We start from the raw sequence: 14270 nt of genomic DNA on the forward strand, positions 1-14270 counted from the left end.
GTACAAGATTATGATGTTGATTCGATAAGAATCCCGTTGTTTGCAACAGGACAGCTGATCACGGCGAAGGTGAAAATGGACTAGAATTATGTCCCGGCATGCTTTGCGATGAAACAACCGTGAAGGCACGTATTATTGGGGTTTTGTCCGATTTGAACGACGGTTTTGGAGGGTCAATGAATATTCATGAGCAATGACGTAAAAAATACGCCAACTACTGTTCGTTGATTGGCCATCGACAAAACGTTTTATGTATTAGGTCATGCATAAACATTTTTTTCATTCCCAGAATTCCCTACGATTTGAGCACGAAAATGGCGGTTGTATGAACTGCGACTTTCAAGTTATTCAATTACGAACAATGAAACATTTTTCTTTTAAGTGAATTTCTATTATAATAGAAGTTTGTCAAGTACATCTTACTTCTTAGTGAAGCAGAAAATCTTCAGGCGAACATTGACATCGAAGTGATACCCTATGATATCAAGAAAAGTAAGTAAAGATCCATTTTGTTTGAAGGTCTCTGAAATTATTGTGATGTGTTCGTCATTGCAGTGAGCGGCTCCCCGCATTGTCACAACGTATTACCCGGTTAACCCCCTACCCCATCCTCTTTTCTTTCTTCTGACCAAAGAATATTAACTGATTGAATGAACTCTAATTTAAGTAATATTTTAGAAACAATCAGGATTTTACCGTAGGTTATTTCATTAGAGCGCATCTCATAATTTTAAGTTCCGTTCATAGCTTGATTACCGATAGTAATCGGTCGTAGATGTGGATCTGTTGACGTTGTAGACTGCGCAAATGGCTCATTGCTAGTCCAAGCCGATGAGATCTCGTCGAGCAGAATGTGATTTTCAATCCGCCGGTGCTAGCCGGCTGAAACACCAAGAAGCGACTGCGTTTCCTGAGCTGGCGCGGCTATGACTTTACAGTGTGTTAGTGTTACAGTAAAGCCTAGATCTAGACTAGTATTCATAGCATATTCTAGCCTGAATTTTCTGTCTCTTTCGTTCGTTAGCCTCTGATTTGGGTAGGGTCGGCTCCTCTCTTTAGCCGACCCTACCCAAATCGGAGGCTAACGAACGAAAGAGACAGAAAAATTCGGGCTATGCAGGCCTAACTTTAGATCTAGCAGTTGCACTGTCTTAAGTAGATCTAGAAGTCTATAGAATTCTAGACCTAAACAGCATTTAACCCCGAATCTAGTATAGATCTAGGCCTAGATCTAGGGCTAGATTCTAGGCCTAATGTACTCTAACAAAAAATTCTAAATAGATCTAAATGCCTGATGTAGATTTCCTCTAGATCTAGGTGGATCAATGTGGAAGTTTAATATGGAGGGGGGGGGGGGGGGGGGGGTGCACAATCATTCTGTGCCCCCTTTTTAAGATGTGGCATAGCCATAGGGACGGGTCTAGATCTAGGTCCAGAGCCACCTACTAATAATATTAAAAATAGGCAATTAGATCTAGATCTATAGCTTGTAGCAAAGACTTCCAAAGCCATGGGTTTAGGCTCGTTTTTGATTCACTAGACTAGACTAGTCGTGCACATGTGTCATTATTGTGATCCAGGTCCAGATTCAGCTTAGTTTGAATGTAGATCTAGGCTAGATCTACCAACGACAACAAAAACAAAACAAAAAAGGTGTCTCTCCCCCCCCCCCCCCCTCCCCACCTCCCACTTCCCCTGATTTCGCTCTTAGTTATGTCATTGTGCCTTGTTTGAAATAATTAGTTTATTTTCAGGATTTTATGCCACTCCTTAGTTTTATGTTGGTGAGAATTCTGGATCCAACCCTACATATGACATGGATATTTCTTTCTCTAAAGGACATGAACAAAGTTATAAACAGATAACTTATGCATGCATTATGATATTAGCAGGAACCTTACTAAGTTTCTGTTTTCTTTTAATTGTAGATGCTATGGAACAAAGAAGCAGATAATGATCACAGAAGTGCAACAAAGAGCACCAGGACCTGATCAACAAATGTATCTAATCAGGAACAGGACACCTAAGACCTAAGTTGAACTTTGGCAAGGTATGTTTGTATGAAGTTCGAAAATATTCAGGCTGTAGAGTAAAGTACCCGGTAATCGGTCAGCTCCGGTTTTCGGCCAATTGGTTGGATACATGGTAAAATCACTTTAAAATACATCGCATAATAGCATAACACATATCCCACACATACCATACCATGCCAGTGTCACTGAAGAACCACATTTGCAATGAAAAATATATCCTAAAATATCACATTTTAGCGATGTAATCGGCGGTCCCGCTACCCAAATCTGAAAAATCGAGTTTCTTACGCGTGTATGTAAGAAATATGGGTACCATAAAATGAGCTTTATTTCAAGTATTTTTCAGATATAGAGCCCGATTTTGTGCTGGTCGCAAGCTCAAAAGTATCTCATCGCATGTATTAAATCAATGCAGCCGCACACCGCGACGCACACACGATATGTCTGTCTAATTCAGATTCCAACTTCCGATCACCGCTGTGCCTGTATTCGGTCAGGCGAGCACCCGGGAGCTCCGGCGTGGGATACCTGCTCCGCCCGCTTGTGCTATACATCAGCGCAGAAACGCACGGCGCGCGCGAGCGCTTCCTATTGACTTTGTACATGCGGCCGTAAACTGAAACGCTCGGCCGATAACCGGCTCCAAAACAGTGAAAATTGAAATGAATATTGTCATGGCAATTCGTGATTTTTTTTGGGATTCTTTTTTTGTTTAAATAATAATAATATTTGCTTCATGATTTGAACAAGAAATGATAATAAATAGGAAGTAAAGAGTCCAATAAATAGGATTTTGTCTTAAGTGGCCGAAAACCGGGTACTTTACTCTATATTATCTAAGCCCATGCGAACACCACACTCGACTTGGACTATATACAAAGATTTGGGGAACTGTCATCTTGTGTTGCATTATATCTTGTAATTCTCAATTATTCTCTAGCTTTTTATTTAGGTGACAAACTATGGTGTTGCTACAGTTTATTCTCTCAGCATATTAAAAGATGTACTCAAAGGTACTTTTCCTAAATATTACATTATATCTAACAAACTTTTGTTCACAAAAGTCTAGCAAATAATAACTTAAAATAAATTGGAAATTACTTTTAAAATAATTGGAAATACATTTAAACCTTTACTCTTCTCTTCAAAAAAGGCCCTATCAGATAGACATAAGTTTATCATTTTTTAATAAAATTAAAATGCAACACCACTTGTAATCTTTAGTATAGGATTTCTCGGTCACTTTCGTAAGTTGGCCACACAAATTCATTTTATGTTCATTCAATTTCGCCGATTCTGTCACCGCAGCTGTTATTTTTCGTTCAAATTCGTTTTTTAGCATTTAAATTCCTAAAACGATCATTCAAAAACATTTCATTTTCATTCGAATTAAAACGTGTTTCTTTTTCGTAAAATTTTCATTCAATTTAAAGCGGAACGATTCGCGATTACGTAATAGCGTCTTCCGTGAATTCAAATTCGTTTCTTTGCATACAGTTTCACACGTTTTGCAGACAAATTAAACATGTAAATCTTACCCAGTATGATTATATAGAACCCCGCAAGCTTAGTTCCATGCTAAATCCATTTCAAATTGTATGGGTTGGTAAGCAACAAACATGTTATTTGTCCTCACTATGGGTGTATAATTATGTATACCCTCTAAATCATCACCATTTAGCAACTGAACGATCATGTGTTAAGTAGATAAAAACCTAGCCACATCAATATAGAATAAGCATGGAACTATAAGCAAGAGTGTCTTTTTATGAATATGCAATGATATAAGTGCATGCATAGTGTGTGTTTACAGACTACGGTTGTATTTATTGGAGTGGCGTACCATAATGGTGGGGGGGGGGGGCAGGTATAAATGCTCTATACATTGATTTATTTGTAATGTTTTTTTTTTTTTTTTTTTGGATAATTTATTCGATGTTCGTAATATCTTTGAAGCCATTTATATTTGTGTTATTATATTTAGTCTGTATTGAACATGTTAAGAACAATCTATGAGTATCAGTTAAATCACACTCATAATCACATCAAAATCTGAATCACCATCACACTGAATCACAATCACGATCGTGATCACAGTCACAATTACCATCTCAGTCACAATCGTAATCACCATCTCAATTACAATCACGATCACGCTACACAATCATTAATGAGTTTGATACATTGTATTCTCACTGCGCGCACATCTCAATAACTCATGTCATGTGGACATAAACTAAAGAATACACGTATACAATATGAAATCTTGATTTGGTTATAATGTTAATGATCATAGTTACATCATGCATTACATTACCATGTTCGTCTACGTAATATCACTTCCAAAAGATGACCGAGTACGATAAAGTCCGTGATGAGAACATCAGTAAGATGATGTCCAATCTTATATCTAGAGTTGTTTAACCCTCTACATGTTGACGGGCAAGACATCTAGGCATGTTATATAACTCATTTGTTTAATTTAGATGAGAAACATGTGCATATACCATGTTTACCATAGGTTTCTAAATATAGGCGAATATGAATGAAAACTTTGTTATTTAGAATGACCCAAAGTGAAATTGAATGGTACGGACGTCCGATTTGCCATTGTTGACGAAAATGAATGCAAACTGCGCATTTGTAAGCGGTTGTTAAATTGAACGAAAAAAGTGCTAAATCCATTGACCGAATAAGTAAATCAAATGAAAAAAGTGTTATTTTGAATGTAATTAACACGCCGGCAGCTTTATTTCGCGAATTTGAATGAACTTTGTATCAAAACGAATGAAAAGCTTACGAAAGTGACCGAGAAATCCTATATTAGTTCATCTTCGTGAAAGGCTACAACGCCTTTTGAAGATTACCAGAAGAATAAGAAGAAGATATATCGAGGATCATGAAAGTAATCATATCTTCTTTTAAATGCGTGTACATGGAATATAGTTTTTTGATATTTAATCTTAAGTCAAGTTCTGACAAAAATATTAGGGATGCTGTACTGGATAGTAAATTGAAGGGGGGGGGGGGGGTTATAAAATTATGTAGTTCAATAGTAATACTGTAGTAATATAATTATACACTATCGCTCATAAAGTTGGAATATTTTTGTTTTACCCTAATTTATGGAATTATTTTAAATATAATTTAAAAATAATAGATCTAAATAATAATATACATTCTCAGATCTTATTTTTAAATTATTTATAAAATAATTCCATAAATTGGGGTAAAACAAAAATATTCCAACTAATAGTAACAATAATGACAATGATCATGATAATAGTAGTAATAATAATGATAATACAGATAGTAGTAAAAACAACAACAATAATGTCCAATGTAAGATAAAGTACTCATAAAACTCAGTATATACCTGTTCTTTACATAATAAAATAGCATGTTGATATTATTGAATATTTTTTTCAAAATCTACAGTAAACTTTTACAACTGAAAAATTTGAATTCAAGAGACAGCCCCCCCCCCCCCCCCCCCCCCCCCCCCATCCATTTGCCATCCTTTTGTTGATGTCATGTTGGATTTAAAAAGATCTTTATAGAAACAAAAAAAAATAAAAAAAAATAAATGAGTTCATAAATGTTAATAAATTAGTTGATACTGCTTAATTCTGTTCTTTTCATTTTCTTATTTTGTGAAATATATGTGATGATGCTGGTGATTATGATGATGTAGGCACTCTGTAATGATAATGCTGTATGACTGAGGTGAGATGGGGTCTGATGCAGTCTTGTGTAGAATTGAGTATGGTGTTCGACCTTTTGATGTTTGTTTATATCTGGTATCAGCGAGATAGATTTAACCATCTTTCCTAATGAGAGAAAGTGGAAATGTAACAAGAGAGTGGGCAAGACTAATGTATAAATACAGTATAAAAAATGGTTTACAATAAAGATGAGGGGGGGGGGGGGGGGGTTAAATAAAGAATAAGTCAATGCCAAAATGATGAAAGCATATAGGTAATTGGGGTGTGGATGGGGGAGGGAGGTTAATAGAGCCTATGGAAATGTCAATATTGGAAGGGGTCCCTGTATTGAAAATGTTACTGTTGGGGGGGGGGGGGGGCAAATTTCCCCAAAATCAGTGACGACGAATGCAAAAATTTAAATTTCATTGGGGATGGGGCACAATATGAAGAACATTGAAGTCGAGGTAAGAATGATTCATTATTTGGACACTTAAAATATTAATATATCACTTGTTAAGTCGGCTAAATGATCAGTGCAGTTTTTCTGATTTAAAAACTATTTAAGTTAATAAAAAAAAAAAAAAAAAGGGGTAAAAAATGAATTGAGGTACAACAGTGAAATGGGGTCATTATTTTTGCCTTTTAACTGAACTGAATTTTTAAAAATGTACTTTCCATCCTGGTGACAGTGAAGTTTGTGGCCCTAACTAAGTCAACCATTTAAAAGTTTATTACCCCCCCCCCCCCCCCCCCCCCCCCCCCCCAACACACACACCTCCACAACTCTGCATGACCTTTGTTCTACATTTATCCGGCCCAATTATAGCCTTTAGTCAAGGCACTCGTGCTGTATTTCCCTAAACGCGCCTGAATACATAGACTAATCGCGCGACGACTGTGATCTGTGGGACGAGGTGCGTCAGCAGCTCGGCCTTTACTAACCTGAGTGGTTGTTGTAGTTTATTTCTTTTGTTTTGTATTATATTTCCGCTCCCGAATCAGGAGATAATTAGATGCAAAGTATCTTACCAGAAAACCGGCCAAACCGCCCCTTCCAATCCGACGCACCAATCAGAGTAGACGATTCGAGAAAACTTCATGCATATTCATTATCAACATGTATAATCATAAATACATTTTTGAGCGGTTACAGAACGACGAAGGAGATCTCTTATCAAAGAGCCTTGAATATGCGGTCGAAAGGTTGAAATTATCATCTTTTAAGGAGTTACAATCAAAAGCTATAAAATCAGCAGTGAAAGGGGAAGATGTATTTGTTAATCTTCCAACGGGTTATGGCAAATCTGCGATTTTCAAGCCATTTCACTCCCAAGACGAAAATCCAATTGAATCCCCATTGAATGTCCCCATTGAATCCAATTTGGAGTAAATGGAAAGTGAAACAATGGGTACCCATTGAAACCAATGGGGACCAATTGCCAATTGGTTCCAATGGGGACCAATTGCCAATTGGTTCCAATGGGGACCAATTGCCAATTGGTTTCAATGGGTACCCATTGTTTCACTTTCCATTTACTCCAAATTGGGGACCAATTGCCAATTGGTTCCAATGGGGACCAATCGCCAATTGGTTTCAATGGGTACCCATTGTTTCACTTTCCATTTACTCCAAATTGCCAATTGGTATTGAATTGGGATTCAATGGGGGCATTCAATGGGGATTTTTTTTTTTTTTTTAAGGTCAGTTTTTATTCTTTTCTCTCTTGAAACAAATTATAATCATAGTACAAATTACAATCATCATATGTAACTCTCACTGCAAATGTGATGACATTATAAATCAGTATAAATGTTTGTCTTACAAACGGCTTCAAAAGAAACTTACATAGTTAGTTCCTATACATCATATTTGAAACAAAAATTCATATTTTCAAAGAAAACATATGCAGTTGTATAATCCAATTTTTTTTTGTTTTAACAATGTAGCAACTTATACTTCTTTTTATACTGTTGTCCTGAGAGAAAAGTTTTCTCTTTTTGTTAACCCTACCCTACCCGACCTTTCCCTTATCCCCATCCCCCCCACCCCCTCTTAACCGGTGGACGACTGGCTCTGGGTTCCATTATTGTTTGTCTAATACTCGGGTTTTCCCATTTAGAAAAATGAATAGTGAGAGTTCCCCTCATTGCTGCCAATTTCCTTTCTTCTACTTTATCCCCTATTATACTATTCTTTATTTCATTAAAAGAGGGTGATTTTTTAAGTTCTCTATTTCTATAAATCAGATATTTAACAAGAATTAAAACATGATTCATTAATTGATATTTTCCTTTATTTCTCTCCTCTTTCCCATACAGAATTTCCTCCAAACTACAGTTATGTATTTCAAAGTCTAAAAATCTCGTGCACATTTCCCACACTGATTGTGCAAATTCACAAGTATAGAATAAATGTTTATATGTTTCTTCATCTTTTTCGCAAAATGAGCATAAGTTAGTCGAGACAAGACCAAAACGGAAGAGGTGATGGTTTGTATATAATATATTATGTATAAGTTTGAACTGAAACTCTCTTAATCGACTGTTAAGTGTACACTGTCTTAGTCTTAAAAATATGTTTTCTATTTCCTTACAGGAAAAACCATAGTTCCTTCCAATTGTCTCAAAAACCAAAGGTTTAAAATCATCTTTATTAATTGTACATAAATTTGTTTTGATTTTAAATCAGCTATATTAGTTGTTTTCTTCCCCAAAGTGAAATCAGTTCCAGAATTATTTTTTTCTTCTCCCTTTCTAAAATTATTTTTCCAACAAACTGGTAAACAGGCATAAAAGTGCTTGATCTTTTCAATTTCATTTACTTCAACACCTAAATCGATAAAATGCCTGTCACTTTTTAGTTTACCTTGTTTTCCAGAATATGTTTTAATTTGTAAATTCCTTTGTCATACAACCTCTTATCGTATATACAACTTCCTTTATATCGAATAAGTTTATTATTAAAAATTACCACATCACCAATGTCTATACTCCTTATATGTCTCGTATTCACCCAATCTTCTAATAAATCCATATAAAATTGTGGAGCTGTCACTTTTAATAAACTTGGTATATAGTCACATGAAAATATCAAATCTCCACCCACGTGTTCAGTGACAAAGTTAAAATATTGTTTCCATTTCATGTCTTCATCTTTGTTTAGAAGTTTTTGAATCCACATAATTCGCTGCGATTTAACTTGTGCAGAAAAATTTAACATCTTTAACCCCCTTGGTTATAGTCTAAGAACATGGTGTTTCTATTGATTTTATCTGTTTTTCCTTTCCATATGAAATCAAAAGTTAATTCATCCAGTGAATCATAAACCCATTTTGGAACAGGAGTAAGTGACGCCCGATAAAGAACTTTAGAATAAATGTGCACTTTCAATAGTTGAATCTTACCCATGAGTGTTAAATCCCTTTGCTTCCAAAAATTTAAAAGTGTTTTTATTTTACTTAAGATTTCTTTATAATTTAGATCTTCTTTCTTGTGTTCATCGAGGGAAAAGAAAATCCCTAAAACCTTAAGAAAGTCAACTATTTCGCCAAAAGCAAAATCACAATCTAAACGTTGACATGAACCTAACCTTAATATTTTAGTCTTGTCGTTGTTTATTTTCAGTCCAGAAATTTTTTCGAAATCTGCAAATAATACTTTTAACCTATTAATTGATTTTTTATTGCGAACAAAAATTGTCATATCATCCGCATAAAGTACTAGTTTAGTTTCCTTATCTCCAAAATTAATTCCGTCCACCAATTTATCTATTCGTAATTTGTGTGCCATTACTTCAATACACAAGATAAAGAGGTACGGAGAAAGAGGGTCTCCCTGTCTTACTCCCCTTTCTACTTTGAAATAACCAGTGGACCCTCCTTCATTTAATACACAACTTAGAGTGTTCATGTATAAAACTTTAACCCACTTTTGAAAAGACGGACCAAAACCAAATGACGACAGAACTTTTTGAAGAAATTGATGTGAAATTGAGTCAAAAGCTTTTTCGAAGTCTACAGCTAACAAAAAACCAGATAAATTGTAACGGGATGTATGAAAAATAATATCATCTATAATGCGAATGGCCTCACCAATATTCCTCCCTTTCATGTAGCCCACCTGATCTCCCATAATGATCTCATTTAATACTTTCTTGATTCGCTTAGCCAAAATTTTTGTTAAGATTTTATAATCGACATTAAGAAGGGAAATGGGTCTATAATTTTTCAGTGAAAAGGGATCTTTCCCATCTTTAGCGATTAACGTAATTACAGCTTGTTTTTGAGACGATGCTAATTCTCCTAATCTATATGCTTCATTCAAGGCATCTTTAACTAAATCTCCAATATTCGGCCAAAAGGTACGATAAAATTCTGAAGAAAAACCGTCATTTCCAGGTGATTTATTCTGTTTTAATTCTTTTAAGATTTCTAGGCATTCTTTATTACTTATAGATCCTTCACAGTATTCTCGAGATTTTTCAGTCAATTTCGGTAAACCTTGAAAGAAACTATTATAACAATTATCCGAGCACTCGTACTCTACTTTACTGTACAACATGCTGTAAAACTTCCGGATTTCTTCAGTTATCCTTTTTTCATCGCAGCAAATAGCACCATCTGAGGTTTTAATTTTTTTAATAGTACTCTTTCTTTTGTTATTTTGCATTAATTGATTGAAATAACGCGAATCCCTTTCTCCGCTTTCGTACCACGAGGCTCGTGATCGAATCCTAATTCCTTCATTTACATAGCTATAAACTTCCTTTAATTTCTTTTTTGTATTTTCCAATTTTTCTAAAGTATCTGCATTAGTGCTTTCCGTCAATTGTTGTTCTAAACATTGTATTTCTTTTTCTAAATCTGTTCTTATTGTTCTTCTTTGATCAGCCAATTTTTTTGAAAATTTTTGTGTAAAGCTCCGAATTTTCATTTTTAAAAAATCCCATAACAACCTTTTGTCTTTTATTTTAGTTTGCAGTTCGTTTTTTAATTGACAAATTTTCTTTTTTAACTCTCTAACATAATCTTCATTTTCACATAAACTATTATTGAATTTCCAATATGACCCTTTTCTTCCATTCGTTTTATTGACTGTTTTGTCAAATAAACGTAAAAATATTGAATGATGATCAGGGGCAACAGATGGAATTATATCGCACTTCATAACCATTTCCTCTAGACATTCTGATATTATCCAGTAATCTAGTCTACTTTGCATAAAGGGATTGTTTTGCATACAAGTGTATTGCCTTTTTAAAGAATGCCTACATCTCCAAATATCCAAAAGCTGCAAATCTTCCATGAATTTTTCAAATTCTCGATTAAATCTTTTCGAAATCCTGTTTGAAGATTTCCCGTTATAATCAAATTCAATGTCCCTAATCATGTTAAAATCACCACCTATTATAACCGGGTAGTTATCTTTATTTAACTTAGCCAGATTATTACGTAATTTTCGAAGAAATTGCAATTGATCACTCTCAAAATTTCTTGTTGGAAAATACACATTGCCTAAAATCAACCTAACACCTTGAAACTTACAGTCTATAAAAATATATCTACCCTCACTGTCTTTTAAGACTTGCAATATCTCAATATCTATCCTCGGCGCAATCAAAACGAGAACTCCTTTACTGTGATTAGAACCATGACTAAAATAAGTAGGGATTCAATTGGTAAATCGATCCAGTTAGAAGAACCAGTGATAAATCATTGATACTTCATAATCGATATTGGCAACTGTCCACCAATTTATATTCCAATCTCATTTGCATTAACTTCATCTCAAAGATCATTTGAAGTGAATTTAAGAGTTTCATTTACAGTGATATTGGCTCGTACAAATATATATACTAAATATGTATATTGTTTTTTGGTTAGTAATCATTTAATCAATATATAAATCAATATATCTATTGCTAAAACGTGAATGTAATTGTAACATGATCAGACAAAATAATCTATTGGTTAATAATTGCTGAAGGAATAAAGAAATCACAAAATTGATGTGCATTGTCATAATTTGCTTAACAAATCATGATAAATTTATTTTTCTGTGACACGTGTAAAGTGATAATGAATATTCATGAGATGCCTAGATTTGTTGGTTTCAATTGGCCAATTGGTTTCAATGGGACCAATTGAAGTCCAAATTAAGGCCAATTGGTCCAATTGAAACTAATTGGGGACCCATTAAAGTCTAATGGGGCCTAGGCCAATGGGTCCAATTTGTCCAATGGGGCCAATCCGGACCAATTGAAACCAATTGGGGACCCATTAAAGTCTAATGGGGCCTAGGCCAATGGGGCCAATGGGGCCAATTTGTCCAATGGGGCCAATCCGGACCAATTGAAACCAATTGGGGACCCATTAAAGTCTAATGGGGCCTAGGCCAATGGGGCCAATGGGGCCAATCTGGACCAATTGAAAACATCTGAGGTCCCATTGAAACCTGTTAAAACCTATTGAGACCTATTGAGACCAATTGAAACCAATTGAAACCAATTGAAATTTCAATTGGTGTTCAATTGGTTTCAATTGGATTTTCGTCTTGGGATAGAAAGATTAGGAAACCATCGAGGGGAGACAAGATCGAGAGGAAGATATAGAGAAAGAGAGGGAAGAGAGAAAAAAAGGATAAAGAAGAAATTAAATTAAAGGGAACACATAGGAAGACCATATAGGAGAGCTAGAGAGAGAGAGGTAGAGATCGAGAGACAGACAGACTAGAGAGAGAGAGAGAGAGAGAGGAGAGAGAGAGAGAGAGAGAGAGAGCTGAGAGAGAGAAGGAGAAGAAGAAGATCGATGTAGGCCTAGATCTATATTGGATAGAGAAGGAAGAGGAACTAGAAGAGGAACTAAAGAAAAATTGAGAGTGAAGGGGTACCGCGCTTCTTAATTCCTCCCAACAATTTGAGCGGGAACTTGATTTGAGCAGACGGTCAAACAAATTTTTTGAGATTCGAGCTACCTTGGATACGGGGGCTCGTTTGCATGGGACATTTTATTTCTTTCTGAAACGTGTGCTGTTTGCTGACTTTTGTGCACTGCACAAGTACGTTCTACTAACTGCGCCGGTGCGCTAAGAGCGGCCTGCCAAAAGCAGGCAATCAGAATTCGCTTGCATGCTAACAGACCCGAGTTGGAAGCCTTCATTTGCGCACCGACCATTATTTGCAAAGAGTGGCTAGTTAAGTTAAGTTGTCCGCGTGATTTATCTTCTCTTGACGAGCTTCAATGAAGTTGCCGGTATGTATATGCCCTAAATAATTACAAAAAGAGTGAAAATTACTGGTTTAAAATGGTAAAACAAATGTACAAAGGCGCTAACAAGAATAAATCTAGCTCGTTACTTATACTATAGGCCTACTTCTCATTCCAGTCCCATTAACGTCATTTCGTGTCAAGTTTTTTTTATTTTATAGCTGAGACTGTGAGTATGACTGTGAGAGTGAGACGAGTGAGTCTGAAATTTGAGTGAACAAGTCATGAGACTCGTGTCCCGCAGAGTTAACACCATTAGGACCTGTGAGTGCCAGTAGGCCTAGACTCCTAGTCTAGACCTAGTAGGCCTAGTATTGAAGTAGACTTGGGCATAGATTTTAGAGTTAAACTTAGAGTTAGAGTAAGACCGGGGATCTTCGAAATAGGGGTGCGCCTTATAGTTATAGGGTAGCGCGCCCAGTATTCGGTCTATTCCCAGTATTCGGTCAGACAGCCGTTTCAACAGCTGTAACAATTTAAAAAATAATTTATGAGCCACGAAACTTGCACAAATCAGGCAGCTGAACAACTTTTCTTAACTCTCAAAATTAAATCAGATTTAATCTAGGGCCCCGGAAAGATCTCCAACTTAGCTTGAAATTGGTCAGTGTCGCACAACTTTCCGCACTATCGCGTTCTCTTAGCACATGCGCTAACATGCATAGCCATATGTAGAAGTCTATTGCGAAACAACTACGTGTGCTGTCACAATGAATTTAGTATGTGTGTGAAGAGAATCACTTCCGTGTTCGCTCCATCGCAGCGAATTTGCAAATGACGCACTTGCCGATGTGCAAGAGGTATTTATACGATACCCTTGCCATGCGGTATCGCTCAGCCAGTATTCGGTCAACGCATTGACATTCAGTGCTTTATCGCGCAATTGTGTGAAAATAGTGCGCAAATACGCCACGCTCCTTTGCAACGGAGATACCACGCACAAATCGCGTGACCGAATTCTAGTCGGCGCGACCGAATTCTGGGCAGAAAAATGCTCCGTCTTCTTTCGGAAGTCTTTTGCTTATCGTTATTCTATATTTTCAGTGACTATAAAATCCTGTTAGAGGAATAAATTTCTTTTCTTTTGATGGGTAGATTGCCCAATGAAAGAGGTAAGAATTCAAAATATTAGTGATTTCCCCTTAAGTGACCGAATACTGAGTACTTTACCCTACTTATAGTTTTGTGATTTGCTTCCTAGTATTGCGATGATGTTTAGTTGTACGCTTTAAATTTAGACATGTTCATCATTGAAAATGGTCATG

The sequence above is a fragment of the Strongylocentrotus purpuratus genome, unplaced genomic scaffold (genome assembly GCF_000002235.5).
Source record: "Strongylocentrotus purpuratus isolate Spur 01 unplaced genomic scaffold, Spur_5.0 spur5_scaffold_12, whole genome shotgun sequence".
Classification (NCBI taxonomy): domain Eukaryota; kingdom Metazoa; phylum Echinodermata; class Echinoidea; order Camarodonta; family Strongylocentrotidae; genus Strongylocentrotus; species Strongylocentrotus purpuratus.